The sequence below is a fragment of the Benincasa hispida genome, chromosome 1 (assembly GCF_009727055.1).
Source record: "Benincasa hispida cultivar B227 chromosome 1, ASM972705v1, whole genome shotgun sequence".
Lineage (NCBI taxonomy): Eukaryota > Viridiplantae > Streptophyta > Magnoliopsida > Cucurbitales > Cucurbitaceae > Benincasa > Benincasa hispida.
This window is the reverse complement of record NC_052349.1, coordinates 70,794,958-70,812,173: the sequence shown is the minus strand read 5'-3', so window position 1 is coordinate 70,812,173 and position 17,216 is coordinate 70,794,958.

Here is a 17,216-nt window from a genome sequence, read left to right as displayed (position 1 = left end):
ATTAACAATTAATTAATTAAATATTACATATTTAATTTAATTTGAATCATATTCAAATAATATTCTTTCACATAATCTATAGTTTAATATGAATCTCATTCATATAAATTTTAACCTATAGTTTTATATGAATATTATTCATATAAATAATATTTGAATCATATTCAAATATTCATCTCTCTCATATAATAAAATATAATTTTGAGACTCATTCAAAACTTTACATTATAATGTATTTATGTACATTATATTAATTGTATCATATACAATTAATTCTCTTATTTAATTTGAACAATTCAAATTAATAAAAAAATAATGGATTCTTGTTTAAACCTTAATGAGCTAGAAGAGACCTTATGAACCTATAGATTAGAAGCTTCATTAGCTGCAGGTCACTACATTAAATACGCACAGCTACACTCTTCGCATTGTAGATATATTTCTTTGTCAACAGATATAACTAATAAACAATAAGTTGACCTTTCACAAATTGCTCATAATTATAGATGGATCAAATTATCGTTTTACCCCTATAGTTACATTTAACTCCTTAAGTATCACTGATCCCTCTAATAAACAAACAGTTTATAGTCCAACAATAAGCTAAAACCTCTTAAGCCAATTAGAGGGTGAGGTCTCATTGTTTAAGACCCAGACTCAACTACTAATGGAGCAATTCATCTATTTTTCTTAATAACGGGAATGAGTAAATTCCATCTTGTGTAGTTAGGTTCCCAGCTCCTTACCCAGACAAATCCCCAAAATGATAGGTTTATTGACTTGGCTAAACTGGCCGCTCTCATCCATACAGATCAAGGGATTACGCTCGTAGACATTGAATTCACATCTCACTCAGGATTAAGTTCAAGTCACCTATGGTCATCCTAGTGAAATGTTAGTCTCTTCAATTAATAATGTTATAAATAGAAACCAATCATCTCGCAGTCTGGTCTTGTATAAACTTTGTATACAGGATACCCTCACTCATATGTGTTCACATGAACAATTTGGATCATATTGTTTATAACAGTTATAACTCATGTAACAATTATAAAGTAGACCGTAACCGCAGTGTCAACAGGAAAAGGCACCCAACCTTATGTATATACTATACACCTTTTAAGTTATTACTTGAACATGATCCACTTGTATGTCTACCACATACTATTCAAGTTACACTAAACAACCTTGAATCTTAGTTTATTGGATTGAGTTAATGCAATCTAAATGTCAAATGAAATACTTCGTATTTTATTAAATAAACAATTTATATTTACAAATTAAAAACTTCAAGATCCATGAGATTTAGGACAATAAATCTAAGGTTATCTTTGTAACTTAAACATGTATGTGGAGACATATGGGTGGATCATGTTTAAGTGATAACTTAAATGGTTTATAGTAGATGGATAAGGCTGGGTACCATATCCTGTTAACACTATGAGTATGGTCCGCTTTGTAGGTGTTACAATTGTTGTAAAGTGCTTCAAATGATCTGATCCTAATCATTCATGTATTAAACATGAAAGTGGGGATATTCTATACAAAAGAGTTTGTATAAGAACGAACCACGAAATATTTAGTCTCATTATATAACACTGTTCATAATAGAGACTTACATTTCACCAGGATGACCATAGGTAACATGACCTGAATCTTGAATGAGTTGTGAACTCCTACCTATGAGGGCGGTCATTTGATTTGCATAGGTGAGAGTGGCCAGATCACTGACTCAACAAGTCTACCATTTTGGGGATACGTCTGATTGGGGAGCTGGGAACACAGCTACACAAGATGGAATTCACTCCTTCCTCGAGGCAGGGTGTAACAACCCAAATTTGTACGCATACACTACAGGAAATTAAATGTCAAATGTTAAGCAGGATGAAATTTTATTTAAAAGGGTGGTAAATGTAATACCCTAACCTTATTTTAGGAAGCAGGAAAACAAATAAAATATATAATTAAGAATAAAAATATATAAACTTAATAGAAAAATCGGATGGAAGTTTAGAATTGGAAAGAAAAAAATAAGAAATTTATTAATTATCCAAAAATAGTGAATACGGGGGCAGAATCAGGGAAGATTAATTAGAAGTTGGACCTAGCTAATTCAGGAGACAAAGAGCAGTAGATAACTTTTTGTTTGAACACTGCTCATTGGAAGAATTGGAGGTGAATTAATTGCCCATATACTCTTAAAATGTGAAAGAGTTAAAAAGGGGAAGTGGAATCCACAACAGGCAACCCACGCGTGAAAACTAGCGAGATTGAAGAGAAAATTGGAGAGAGCGAGAGTAAAGAGAGCGAGATTCTCAGCGAGACAGTGGGAGAGAGCGGGAGTGGGAGTGAGAGTGACAGCAAGAGTCACGAGAGCCAAACCAGCGAGAAAGTTGGAGAGAGCGAGATTCTGAGAACAAAGAGAGAGAGATTTGGACAGAAGCGTGGATTATGCGTTGAATTCGGCCACGATCTTATAGATTATACATGGAGAACCCTAAAATTGAATACAAACAAAGGTTGAAGACGTAAGGGCAAACGTTAGCCAAAATTAGGTGTCTTATTAAGAGAAATTCTTAAACCTAGGTAATTTTAAAGAGGACATTTGTAGGATGAGTTGTCACACTGAGAAGAGCTGAAAATCACTATAAATAGGACCCTTTGCCTAAAGATTTAACCCATTCTCAAACAAATCTCAGTAACAAAGAATCGTGTGAAAGAGTAAGTGTGAGTGAGGAAGTTTTGTGAGGTTAGAACAGATAAAGCTCGGGTGAGGTGCTGCCCAAATTTCCTTCTAGTTTAAGAGGGAAAACTCTACTGATCAAACCATAAGGAATAATTAGGATTGCAGTCAAGGTAAGTAGTTATCTCACCAGTGTTTCATGGTAGTGTACCTTTAATATGTTGCATAGTTATGTTATTGTTATGTTGCATTACATGTTTAAAATACGTTTATCGACAAGGGACCCCGTGCATTATGTTTGTTCATAAGATTAAATTTTAATTAGATAAAGGTTATGCTTCTAGGGCTAGTAGGGTATGTATGGTTGCACCCCTCTAGACCCAATTCTATGTCAAGTTTATGCTAGGGCCTAACAGGGTATGTATGATTGCACCCCTCTAGTCCAATCTTACGTTTATGTTAATGGTTGATGTTGGATGCGACTCTGACCCTACTGACTGCATAACCCGCTAATCATCAGATGGGCTAGTTTCTGCCTAAGTCCTCATCTTCCTATCAGGGCGGAGAAATTTATGTTAGTGATGTTGGACGTGACTCTGGCCCTATTGACTGCATAACCCGCTAATCATCAGATGGGCTAGTTTCCGCCTAAGTCCTCATCTTCCTATCAGGGCGGAGAAATTTACGTTAGTGATGTTGGACGCGACTCTGGCCTTACTGACTGTATGACCTGCTAATCATCAGATGGGTTAGTTTCCGTCTAAGTCCTCATCTTCCTATCAGGGCGGAGAAATTTACGTTAGAAGCATAACTGACCACCACATGTTATTATATGTTTTCGGTCCCGATCATATGTTTTCAGAACATATTGCATGTGAATGTGCATTTGGTCACTACCCTATGTGAGAACTACTTACTGGGTATATTATATACTCATCCTATTTTACAGACTTTGTAGGTAAGGACCCAGCGTAGGTGGCAGAACTGGACGTCACTCAAATGGCCAACCATCAAACTCACTATTTAAGGCATATGCATTTTTGTATCACTACACTAGTGTTTTATGGATCCTGGTGTTTTGTAAAATAAACTTTTTATATAGTTTTCTACCTAATTAATAAAATCTTAGATATGTTCTTTTGAGATTTTTGTCCAAAACTCATCTCATAATAGAAAAGTCTAAGCATGCATGTCGTAGCAGTCGAACCATAGTATATAAGGATCCGGTCGTTACACAGGGGTAAGTAGATAAATTACTCCCTCATGAGCTGATTTCGGAGCTTAAACAATATGGTGCCATGCCTTCTCTTGACTAGAAAAGGTTCTGGTCATAGTTGAACTATGACTTATTGTTCACTAGAGGGATTAGTGGTACTTAAGGAGTTAAATGTAACTACAGGGGCAAAATGATAATTTGGCCTAGCTGTACTTACCAGCAATTTATGAAGGGTCACCATACTGTTGATTGGTTATATCCAATGGACACAGAAATATATCTGTAGTGCAAGAATATAGTTGTCGGTATGTAGTTGAGTGCTCGACAGTTATTTCAGAATCTAGAGTTGCCCAGCAGATGTGCTTGAGGCTAATCATAAGAAATTGGAACCACGTTCAAGGTTGTGCCTATTTGTAAGCTACCCCAATGGAATGAGAGGTGGTTATTTCTTTATCCTAAAGAAAATAAAGTATTTTTATCGAAAAATGCTACTTTTCTTGTGGAAGACCACATAAGAGAGCACAAACCTAGAAGTAAAATTGTGTTGGATGAGATTTTCAAAGAAACTACTAAATCTTCAACAAGAGTTTTGAAGAGCCTAGTACATCAACAAGAGTTGTTGAAATAGGTTCATCTATTATGTCAAATCCACCTCAAGTGTTGACGGAACCTCGACATAATGGAAGGGTTGTGAACCCACCTATTCGCTATATGGGTTTAACTTAAATCCTAGCTATGGTAGCTGATGGCGAAGTTGAGGATCCATTGTCTTACAAGAAGGCAATGGAGGATGTTGACAGAGATGAATGGGTCAAAGCCATGGATCTTGAGATAGAGTCTATGTACTTGATTTCAGTATGGGATCTTGTAGATCAACCTGATGGGGTTAAATCAATAGGTTCTAAATGGATTTACAAGAGAAAACGGGGTGCTAATGAGAAGGTGCAAACTTTCAAGGATAGACTGATGGCAAAGGGTTATATCTAGGTAGAGGGAGTCGACTATGAGGAGACTTTCTCGCCTATTTCCATGCTTAAGTCTTTTTGGATCCTCCTATATATTGCCTCATATTATGACTATGAGATTTGGCAAATGGATGTCAAGTTTATTTTTTTGAATGACAATCTTGAGGAGACCATTTATATGGTAGAGCCCGAAGGATTCATAACCCAAGGTCAAGAGCAAAAAGTTTGCAAGCTTAATCGGTCCATTTATGGACTGAAACAAGCATCTCAATCTTGGAACATAAGATCTGATACTGCGATCAAATCTTATGACTTTGATAAAAATGTTGATGAGCCTTGTGTATACAAGAAGATCATCAACAGTTCAGTAGTTTTTCTAGTGTTGTATGTAGATGATATCATACTCATTGGGAATGATGTAGGTTTACGGACTACAGTTAAAAAACTTGCTAGCGGCCCAATTTCAAATGAAATATTTGGGAAAGGCTCAGTTTGTTCTGGATATTCAGATCTTTCGAGATCGAAAGAACAAAATGCTAACACTGTCTCAGGCATCGTATATTGACAAGATGCTTGTCAAGTATTCGATGTAGACCTCCAAGAAGGGCTTATTGCCTTTCAGGCATAGAGTTACATTGTCTAAGGAAAAATATCCTAAGACACCTCAAGAAGTTGAGGAGATGAGACGGATCCCCTATGCATTTTATATAGGCAATTTGATGTATGTTATGTTATGTATTAAACCTGACATCTGCTACGCAATGGGGATAATCAGTAGATACCAATCTAATCCAGGATTAGATCACTGGACAGCGAAAGGAATATCCTCAAGTATCGATGGAGGACGAGAGACTACATGCTTTTATATGATTCTAAGGATTTGATCCTTACGGGATACATGGAATTTGATTTTCAAATTGATAAGGATTCTAGGAAATCCACATCAGGATTAGTGTTCACTCAAGTATCCCGTAGTATGGTGAAGCACCAAGTAGGGGTGCATCACTGACTCCACTATGGAGGCTGAGTATGTAGCAACTTGTGAAGCTGCTAAGGAAGCTGTTTGACTTAGAAAATTCTTGTTGATCTTGAAGTTGTTCCAGACATATCAAAACCCATCACACTTTATTTTGATAATAGTGGTGTTGTAGCTAATTCCCGAGAACCTAGGAGTCATAAGCGTGACAAGCATATAGAGCAGAAGTATCATCTCATCCAAGAGATTGTGCATCGAGGGGACGTAATTGTCACTAAGATAGCTTTGGAGCACAACGTTGTTGATCCGTTTACAAAGACCCTCACGGCTAAAGTGTTTGAGGGTCACCTACAGAGTATGGGTCTATGAGACAGGCCACGTCTAGACTAGTGCAAGTGGGTGAAATTTTACTGGGCGTGTTATGCCCTAGTTTATTATTTGTGTACTTGTATTTTTATTATATTGTACACCCTACTAGTTTCAGTCAAGTAGGAGATTGTTGGGGTTGATGCCCTAAATCTCGTAGGGTTCTATAGTTTGTAAACATTGTATGAACAAACTCATTATGTGATTAATAAAATATATGACATTTTATTCACTTTGTTTTTAAAATATATGATATTTTAGTTGCATTAACCACAAACTAATAATCCAAGGTTATCTTTGTAACTTAAAATTTATGTGGAGACATATGGTTACATCATGTTTAAGTGATAACCTAAATGGTCTGTAGTAGATGGATAAGGCTGAGTACCTTATCCTGGTGACACTAAATGGTTTATAGTAGATGGATAAGGCTGAGTGCAAAGAATGTAGTTGTCGGTCTTTAATGGAGTGCCTGACAGTTAATAGATGGTGAATAATGAATAATGTAATTAAAGAGTTTAATTAATTATTCATGTACTATTGGAGCTTCAAGCTACAGGTTAGTACATGAGGTCCCTTTGGTAGCTCAAAAGGATTTAGTTGAGAATCAATTTTTGGATTAATTTGAATTGTTCAAATTAATAGATAGATTTAATTATATATGATATAATTAAATTGTTTCAATTATATATGATATAATTGTGATAATGTATTTGATACACTATAGCTTAATGGGAGGAAATAAATATTTGAATGAGTTTCAAATATATTTTCTATGAATATGATTCATAATTGTTAAATTTAATATAAATGTGATTTATATTAAATACCACATAATAGAGAAAATAATCTATAGTTTATATTGTATGTGATATAATATTAAAACTATAGGTTATATGTTATATTTGATATAACATATAATTNTATAATATGATAAGTTAATTATCATATTTATTTATATTATATTATTATTATTTGAATAATAAGGAAGGGAGTTACAACTCCCTTCCCCATCTTTTCTTTCCACCCACTTTAGTGGGTGGTTATGTTTTTTTATAGCAAGTGGAATAAAAAGAAAAAATAACGATTGTTGTTGAATGATTAAGAGTGTTATTACAGAAAAGTTATGTGAGTTTGTCTTGTGAGAAAGCTCTCAATCTTCTTCCTCCACCTTAAGACTTTTCCCTCCTAACTGAAATAGTCAGAGCCCAGCACTCCTGGATTCTCACCTTGAGAATACCAAGGTAGCATTGTGGTTGTGTCCGGTTTTTGTTCGAGATATATCTTGAAGAAGGTCTTCAAGAAGTTCGTGACTGTTCGAGGGAAATTCATGAAGAAAAGGTTCTTCAAAGGTAATATTTCTTGACCTCTTTTCTTATAAAAGCATGCTATAGTGTAATTTAAATGCATATCTGTTTGTATGTTTATTGTAAATTTTGTATTCGATAATTAATGGAATTTGGTGGATCCGCTTCTGCTCAAGGTTCTCTTCACCCGAGATCCTTCATCGTTTTAACATGAATCCTATTCATATTCATTATAATTTATAGTCTTATATGAATCTCATTCACATAAGTAATATTTGAATCACATTCAAATATTTTATCTCTCAGATATTATAAAGAATAATTTTGAATCTTATTCAAAATTAACTTTATATTATAACATATCTATATACATTATATTAACTGTATCATATACAATTAATTTCCTTATGTAATTTGAACAATTCAAATTAATCCAAAACTAATTGATTCTTGTTTTACCCTTTGTGAGCTAGCAAGAGGACTCTTCGCATTAATCCAAATTAATCCAAAGCTCTAATGATACAAGATTAGTTAATTAAACTCTTTAATTAAATTAATCGACATTCATTAATTGTAGGTCAATCCACTAAATACCTACAACTACACTCTTCGTATTGTAGATATATTTCTGTGTCCATTGATATAATCAATCAACAGTAAATTGACCCTTCACGAATTGCTCATAACTACAATTGGATCAAATTATTGTTTTACCTCTATAGTTACATCTAAATCCTTAAGTAATATTGATCCTTCTAATGGACAAACAGTTTATAGTCCAACTATAAACTAATCCCTCTCAGGTCAGTGAAAGGGTGAGGCCTAATTTTTCATGACCCAAAATAAGCTATTAAGGGAAAAATTCATATATTTGCCTTCAAGACGAGAATGAGTGAATTCCATCTTGTGTAGTTGTGTTCCCAACTCTCTACTCGGACAAATCCCCAAAATGATAGGCTTATTGAGTCGGCGAATCTAGCCACTCTCACTTATACAGACCAAAGGATCACCCTCATAGACAGGAATTCAAAACTGACTTAGGATTAAGGTCAAGTCACCAATGGTCATCCTATTGGAATGTTAAATCTCTTCAAGTAACGATGTTATAAAGAGAGACTAATCATTTTGCGCTCTAGTCTTATACAAACTCTTCGTGTAGGATACCCCCACTCATATGTCTCCACATGAATGATTAGGATCACATCATTTATAACACTTTACCACTATTGTAACAATTATAAAGTAGATCGTTTCCGTAGTGTCACCAGGATAAGGTACTCAACCTTATCCATATACTACAGACCATTTAGGTTTATACATAAACATGATCCACTTGTATGTCAACCACATACATGTTTAAATTACATAAAATAATATTGGATCTTGGTTTATTGGATTGGTTAATGCAAACTAAATGTCAAATAACATCTTGTTTTATTAACTATATAATTCGTGTACAAAATTTACAAACCACGAATTTCACGAGATTTAGGACATCAACCCCAACAATCTTCCACTTGTCTAAAGTTGGTGGAGTGTGCAATATAAAGAATAAAGCAAAGTAAAGTACACAATACAATAAATTACGAAATACACTATATTAGTAATATCTCCCACTTACCTTAGATAAGATGATGCATGTTCCATAGACCCATACTTTCCTGGTGACCGTAAAAAACTTTAGTTGAGAGCCTTTATAAATAAATAAGCAACATTATACTTCAATGCGATCTTTGTGATAATCACCTCTCCTTAATGCACAATCTCCCAAATGAGATGATATTTTCGCTTAATATTATGTTTTCCTCTCTTGTGGCTTCTAAGCTCCCCATAATTTTCCACAACACTACTATTATCACGATAAAGGGTGATGAACTTTGATATGTCAGGAATAACTTCTAGGTCTATCAAAAACTTCTTGAGTCATACAATCTCCTTGAAACCTTCATAAGCAGGTAAATACTCTACCTCCATGGTAGAGTCAAGAATGTAATTTTGCTTTGTGTTACGCTAGACTATAGCTCCTCCATTAAGAGTGAACATTGATCATAATGTGGATTTCCTAGAATCCTTATCAGTCTGAAAATCAGAGCCAGTATATCCTGTAAGCATTAAATCCTTAGCCCCATACACAAGCATGTAGTTCCTCATTCTCTAAAGACACTTGAGGATGGTCTTAACTGCTGTCTAGTGATCAGATTCCTGATTAAACTAATATCTACTGACAATCCCTACTGCATAGTAAATGTTAAGCATTGTTTAATGAATCTCTCTAGTTGTTACATATAAATGGTCTCTTCAAGATTACCATTCAAAATATGTGGCAACGGAAAAGAGAATCTGGATAGGCTTAAGCATGGCAATATGTGAGAAAACTTCTTCATAGTCCACTCCCTCTACCTATGCCACTAGTATAGCCTTAAAGGTTTTCACCTTACCATCTACATTCCCCTTTTCTCTTGTAGATCCATTTGCAAACTATAGGTTTTACCCCATTAGGTTGATTTACAAAATCCCAGATGGAATTGAAGTACATAGACTCCATTTCTAGATTCATGGCCTTAACCCATTCAATCTTTGTCTATATCATTCATTGCCTAATTATAGGTCAATGAATCCTCAATGTCATCAACTGATATAACATCTAAGGTTTTTGTTAAACCCATATAGTGAGTAGGTGAGTTCATAACCCTTTCACTACATCGAGGCATCCTCAACTCTTGAGGTGGATGTGCTTGACTAGATGAACCAATATCAACAACTCTTGTTAATGAACTAGCCTTTTCAACAACTCTTGTTGAATTTTCAGAAGTTTCATTGGAAAGCTCATTTAACATGATTTTACTTTGCAGCTTATGCTCTCTGATGTGGTCCTCTTCCAAAAATGTAACATTTGTCTAAAATACTTTAGGATCAAAGAAGTAACCGCCTCTCGTTTTCTTGGGATGGCCTACAAATAGCCATAATTTTGAACGAGGTTCCAATTTCTTTGGATTTGACTCAAGCACATATGGTGGATAACCCCAAATTTTGAATTGTTGTCAACTACTTTTATGACCTCTCCATAATTCCAAAGGAGTTTTATAAACACTTTTGTATGGAACATTGTTCAAAATATAAACTGCAATCATTATTGCATAACCCCAAAACAAATCAGATAACTGAGCATAACTCATCATAGATCGAACCATTACCGACAGAGTTCTATTTCTCCTTTCTCATATACCATTTCGCTAAGGTGTACCAAGTGCTGAGAGTTGGGATACGATTCCATGTTTTATTATATAGTTTTAGAATCTAAAAATCCATATACTCTTCATCTCGATTTGATCGAAGTGTTTTAATGTTTTTACCTAATGAATTCACAACCTTAACCTTATACTCTTTGAACTTTTCATGAGCTTAAGACTTGTGTTGCATTAAGTAAAGATATCCATATCTTGAATAATCATCTATAAAAGAGATGGAGTATTCATACCCCCCTCTTGTCTTAACATTCATCGGACCACAGAGGTCTAAATGTATAAGTTCTGAGGGCTTTTTGGCTCTATAACCTTTTCCAGTAAAATTTCTTTTTGCCATCTTGCCTTTAAGGCATAACTCATATACAAGCAAAGAGTTTTCTTCTAACTCGCTTAAAAGTCCACTCTTAACCAATCTCTCAATCGTATTGAGATTTATGTGACCTAACCTTAGATGCCAAAGATGAGTATTTTGTTTAGGTGAAATTTTTTGTCTTTTATGTTAAGTTGCAATTCTGAACATTTCAGTATTAAGAACCGCTTTATATGCTAATGACCTTAGCACATATAAATTACTCTCTAAGTTTGCAGAACAAATTTGAACACCATTTTTATAAATAAACGATTTATTTACATTAAAGGTGGTAGAATAATTATGTTCTAACAAACATTTTATAGAAATCAGGTCTCTTTTAAGCCAGAAACCACATAAACATCATTTAATAGAAGAAAAGATTTCTTGAAGAGTAATTTATGCCTCCCACTACTACTGTTAAGATGACCTGCCCAGTTCCGACCCGCATGGTCATCTCGCTAGTCCCAAGCTGCTATCACGAACTAATTCTCTAAAAAGAAGAACAAAAGTGATTAGTGGCCCATGACTCAGTTATCCAGGCTGAATCATTATTCTCCACTAAACAAGTTTTCAAAACCAGTAAATCATATTTGCATTGCTTGCCTTTCTTTTTATCTACCAAATACTTGTGGCAGTTTCGTTTCTAGTGCCACTCTTGGTTTCAATAGAAACAGTTTCCTTTGGCAACCTTTGCATTCTTGCCCTTCTAGACTGTAGTAGTGTTAGCTTTATTCCCTTTATCTCCCTTTTTTTTCTTCAATTTTTTGGTGTTGGAGGAAGAAGGAATAGACTTTATTCTAGATGTCGAACTCTGTGGAACTTTTTAGATGAAGTGGCAACAATTTTCTCTCCTTTTTGTCCCTTAACTTTCATCAGAGACTCAAAAGTCTATAACACATTTAGAAGGGTGGTGAGGGTGTAATTGAGCTTGTTCATAACAATACTACAGAACTTAAGGAAACTCTCTTACAGAAATTCCAAAATAAACCTAACTTGACTGGCCTCATCAATGATAGTCCTGTTCATTTCTTGACTTTTGATAATTGCAATTAAAATCTCATATATCTCATGTATTTATTTTAAAAGTAACCCACCATTCTTGACTTTTAATTCAAATAAAAAATCAAAGATTGTCTATGATACCAACTGAAGGGGATTGAATCCCGACGAAAGCGTGTGATCATTTTTTTGATTTATTGAAACAAATAAAAAACAAATAAACATGAAAAAAAAGTTAAGTGACATATTTGCTGATCCACAATTGCAGCAAAATCTCCTATCGAAATAGGTTATCTCCTTCTTGAATTTTTTCAATTCCACAAGATCTTACTTGCTATGCCTCTGACTAGGATCCAATTTTTTAGAACCGCTTCTTGAAAGAATAAAGAGAATAGGAAGAAATTTTTTTTTCGAATTTTTCTAAGAAAATTGGAAGAAATATTAGAAGGAGAGTTTTAGAGTAATTGTAGAGATTACTTTTTTAGAGTGCGTGTTCTGTAAGGGCTCCTAAGGATCCTATTTATAGAATTCTATCGGTTACTCCTAACTTATTGGGATAACAATTTTGTAGAGGTTTAATTTTTTTTTTTGAAAGGTATTGTAATTAAAGCGTGGGGTGGGGGAATCGAACCTCAAATCTTGAGGTTGATAGAGGTTTTAAATTAAATATTTAATAATATTCAACATTAATAAATATCTACCAAAATAATATCTCATATTAAATGGTTTAAAACATTTAAATTATATTTAAATATTTATCTCTAACATAATCTTTAATCTAAATTTCATCCAAATTAAATGATTAATTATTTTAGTATAATTCAAATAAATTAATTAATTCTCCCTCTAATTATTTAGTTCAATTTTTTTTAATTAAATAATCTATTTATATGGATCTTATCCAAATAAATAAATAATTATTTGAATCTTATTCAAAGAAATTGATTCTCCCATTATCTATTTAATTCGAATCTTATTCATATTAAATAATTTATTTATTTATATAGATCTCATCCAAATAAATAATTAATTATTTGAATCATATTCAAATAAATTAATTCTTCATGTTATAAAGTTATAATTTGAATCTCGTTCAAATAAACTTTATAATAAATCATGTAATTAATTGTATCTAACAAAATTAATATTTTCTCTCATATATTTGAACATTTCAATTTTTTTTTTTAACATAGTTGATCCTTGTTGGTCCATGGTAAGCTAGCAAGAGGACCTTAAGGACCTATAGACTATAAGCTTCAATGATCCAAGATTAATTAATTCAACTCTTTAATTAAATCAACTTTTATTCATTAACTACAAGGAAAACCACACTATAAACCCATGGTTGAACTCTTATGTTATGTTCATGGATATAATCAATATAAGCAAGTCGATCCTTCACGAGTTATTCACAATTACAGCTGGGTCAAATATCTATTTTACCCCTGTAATGACCTCTTTTCCTTAAGTACCACTGATTCCTCTAATGAACAATTCGTTTATGATCCAACCATAAACTAAGTCCCTCACGAGCTAGTGAGAGGGTTGGGCCCCTTATTCAAGACTCGAAATCAACACTTAAGGGAATTACTCATCTACCTTATGCGAGAAAGGAGTAAAATTCATCTTGTGAAGTTATGTTCCCAACTCCCCATTTAGTCAAGTCCTTAAAATGGTAGGCTTATTGAGTCGTCAACTTGGGCCGCTCTCACTTGTGCAAACCAAAGAATTGTCCTCACAGACAAGAGTTTATAAATCGTTCAAGATTAAGATTGAGTCACACATGATCATCCTATGAAATATTAATCTCATCAATTAACGGATTTACAAAGAGAGATTAATTATTTCACGGTCCGGTCTTATACAAACTCTTCATATAGGATACCCCTACTCATAAATCTCTACATGAACAATTTGGATCAAACAATTTGTAACTATTACAAAGTGGGTATCCGTAGTTTTACCAGGATTAGACACCAAATCTTATTCATATATTATAGACCTTTAGGTTATTTCTTGAACATGATCCATTCGTATGTCAACTACATACATGTTCAAAACCTCATGCAATAACCTTGGATTTTTTCAGTTAATGGATAAATTAATATTTCTTAATTAACAATTAAATTAATCAACTAATAAATTATGAGGCTTTAGGGCACAAATCCCAACAACTCCCACTTGCACTAAAGCTGGTGAAAAGCCAATGAGACATGTATCTTAGGACATACTCTATACCCAACATGATCTCACAGTTACCCTAATCAAGAAGAGATATGTCTCGTAACCCTAGACATTCTAGGTGACTCTCATACATTTTAGCCTAGAGAGTCCTTTTATATAAATAAAACCATATTTCATTCAAAGTCATCTTGGTTACTACCATAGTACTTTCTCTCAATTTGTCTTACCCTAGACATTGGTGTTTGCTACTATGCTTAGTCTTAGTGTTTGTACAACTATTATCTCATAAACTGTGATAGACTAACTCAGAAATGAAACAATTTTAAATCTTTAAGGATATCTTATGGCTACACAATTTTTTGCTTCACAAGCAAAAATAAATTCTTGTGTACCAATCTCCACCACATAGTATAATATTAGTCTTACCTTAAATTTCTCTAAATCTTTGTAAGACCTAGTGTATCTTGTGAAAGATCACATCTTAACACCATACATATAATTTCTCTTTACCCATAGATAAACGGTATAACTAACCAATTAAATGTTAAGCCTCTTTTATGAATTAATTCTCTTCTACCAAGAGAAGATAATTAATCATTTTTCCTCAACACTTGAGGTGTCTTATGATACTATTCCACAGATTTAACTTCACATTAGAATTATACACTATCATTCTTTTGAAGTTCTGTATCTAATATTTGACAAACAATTTGTAAATATAAGATGTTTGAGACTCACTTAACACTATATCTCTAATTGGTTAGATAGTCAAATTTTTATTTTATATTATAATATCCATGATGAGTAATACATCATTAACATGATACAAATGAAATATTTACTTGTCAATTAATGGCTTTCTTGTCTATAAAAGATCATTAATATTTGTTCAAAATCATAATTTATGGTAACTCTTATCAAACCTTATATTCAAAGATCTAATTGTTTAATTCATTTCTCAAATCAACTAATTCAATTTTGCGAACTTTTTGCATTTGAACTTTGAACATCGAACTCTCTTGTTTGTTTGTGTAGATGCATCCTTTAAATTATTTTCATAAAAGAATCTAAACATACATTTTACATATCTCATATGTAACAATGAACAATGTTTAAAGACTCTACTATGGCAGTGAATGAGAAAATTGAACCACAGTCTAAATTCTCTCAATAGATTTCACTCTATGCTTTGAGTCTTAGTTTGAAGATCTGTATCTTCTTATCTACTCATGAATGTCTCTTTTGTAGATCTCTTCATAACCTATGGGTTTTACCGCATCAAGAAAGTCAACAAATCCAGGAACTTGAGATGAAGTACATAGACTTTATCTTGATATCATGACTTTGTCCGAACAATCCTCGTCAACAGCCCCCAACACAACTTTGGGGATAATAAGCCTTTAACTTGTCAACTAATATGAAAACTTTACTTCCATTAAGTCATTGTAAAGGTTGAGTTATCTCACAACTCTCCCACTATGATAAATGCTTATCCTATTTGATTAGGATGCATTTGACATTCAAATGTAATTAAATAGTTAATAACACTTATTAACTATTTAGTAGATTTACTTGACACCAAAATATTTACAATTATTTAACTTTGGTAAAGGTTTGTAATATTTTATTTGACATTCCTTAAAAATTATATTTGGCATACGAATACATTTTTTTTATTTAGGATTGCACAAAAGACCATTTTGTTTATAAGGACAACTTACCATAGGTAGATCTTTGAACAAATATATTCCTCTTGGGTTTGTTTCAGCATGTGCATCTTAACGTACTTATATTATGAAATGTTGTAAACTAGTTTACTACAGTTCCATAATCCAAAATTGTCTTCCATACAGTTTTAGATAGAATAATGTTCATAGTGCAATCTTTATTGCACGTCCTTACCAGAGTCTAGCAATGATGTGTAATTTATTAATGATGTGACCATGTCGAACAAAGTACGCATCATTAATGTGACCAAGTTTAACAAGGTCATCTTTCTCCTTTCTAAAGCAAAATTTCACCCAAATTATATCAAATGTTTAAAGTTGAGATATAATCTCATTTTCAATCAATTAAGCGTAGTACTGAAATATCTGTATTTTTATAATTTGATCATAATATGTCTTGATAGATTTACCTAATTGATTTGAGTTTTAGTCTAACTTCTTTGAACTCTTCAAAGAAAAGACTTTAGCTTCATTAGATAAAGATACTCATACACTAAATATTCATCAATCAAATTGATGATATATTTACGATATTTGTTTGAGTTTTACATTCTCCAGACCACTTTAGCCAAAATGTGTAAGTCAAACATGTTCTTTGGATTTTTTCCTTCTCCAATAAGGTTGAATGACTATCTTGCATGAAAGGCAAGATTTTTAAATAGGTGAAGCAATTTAACTCTGTCTCTTAGAGTATTGACTGTACTGGCCATTTTATTAAAATTGATTATAATCAATTTTAATTACAAAAAACGAGTATCTTTTAGGAGAAAACAATTTGTCTCTCCATTTTGGATTCAATAATCCTAAATGTCTCAATGTAGCTTTTTGTATGTGTTAAACATTTTAACTCATATTAATTGTACTTATTTGAAGGCTTAACATATTTTTAAACAACTTTTGAAAATGTGCTTTATTATGTAAAACATTTATGCCATATGAATTAATTAGTAATAAAGATTTGAGAGATCGAATTTCTCTTATAGTGATAAAACCACCATGTTTAGCATAAGTAATACTTATGACATCTAATGTCTCCCACTACACTAACTAAGATGAACTTCTCGATGCTAGTATGTAGAAACTATTCTACATCATTAAGTATATTCCAAGAATCACAATCTAATTGTAATGAAGAAAATTTTGATAGTGAATTCTCATTCAACTATCTAGGTGCGAATCTTAATTCTCCATCAATA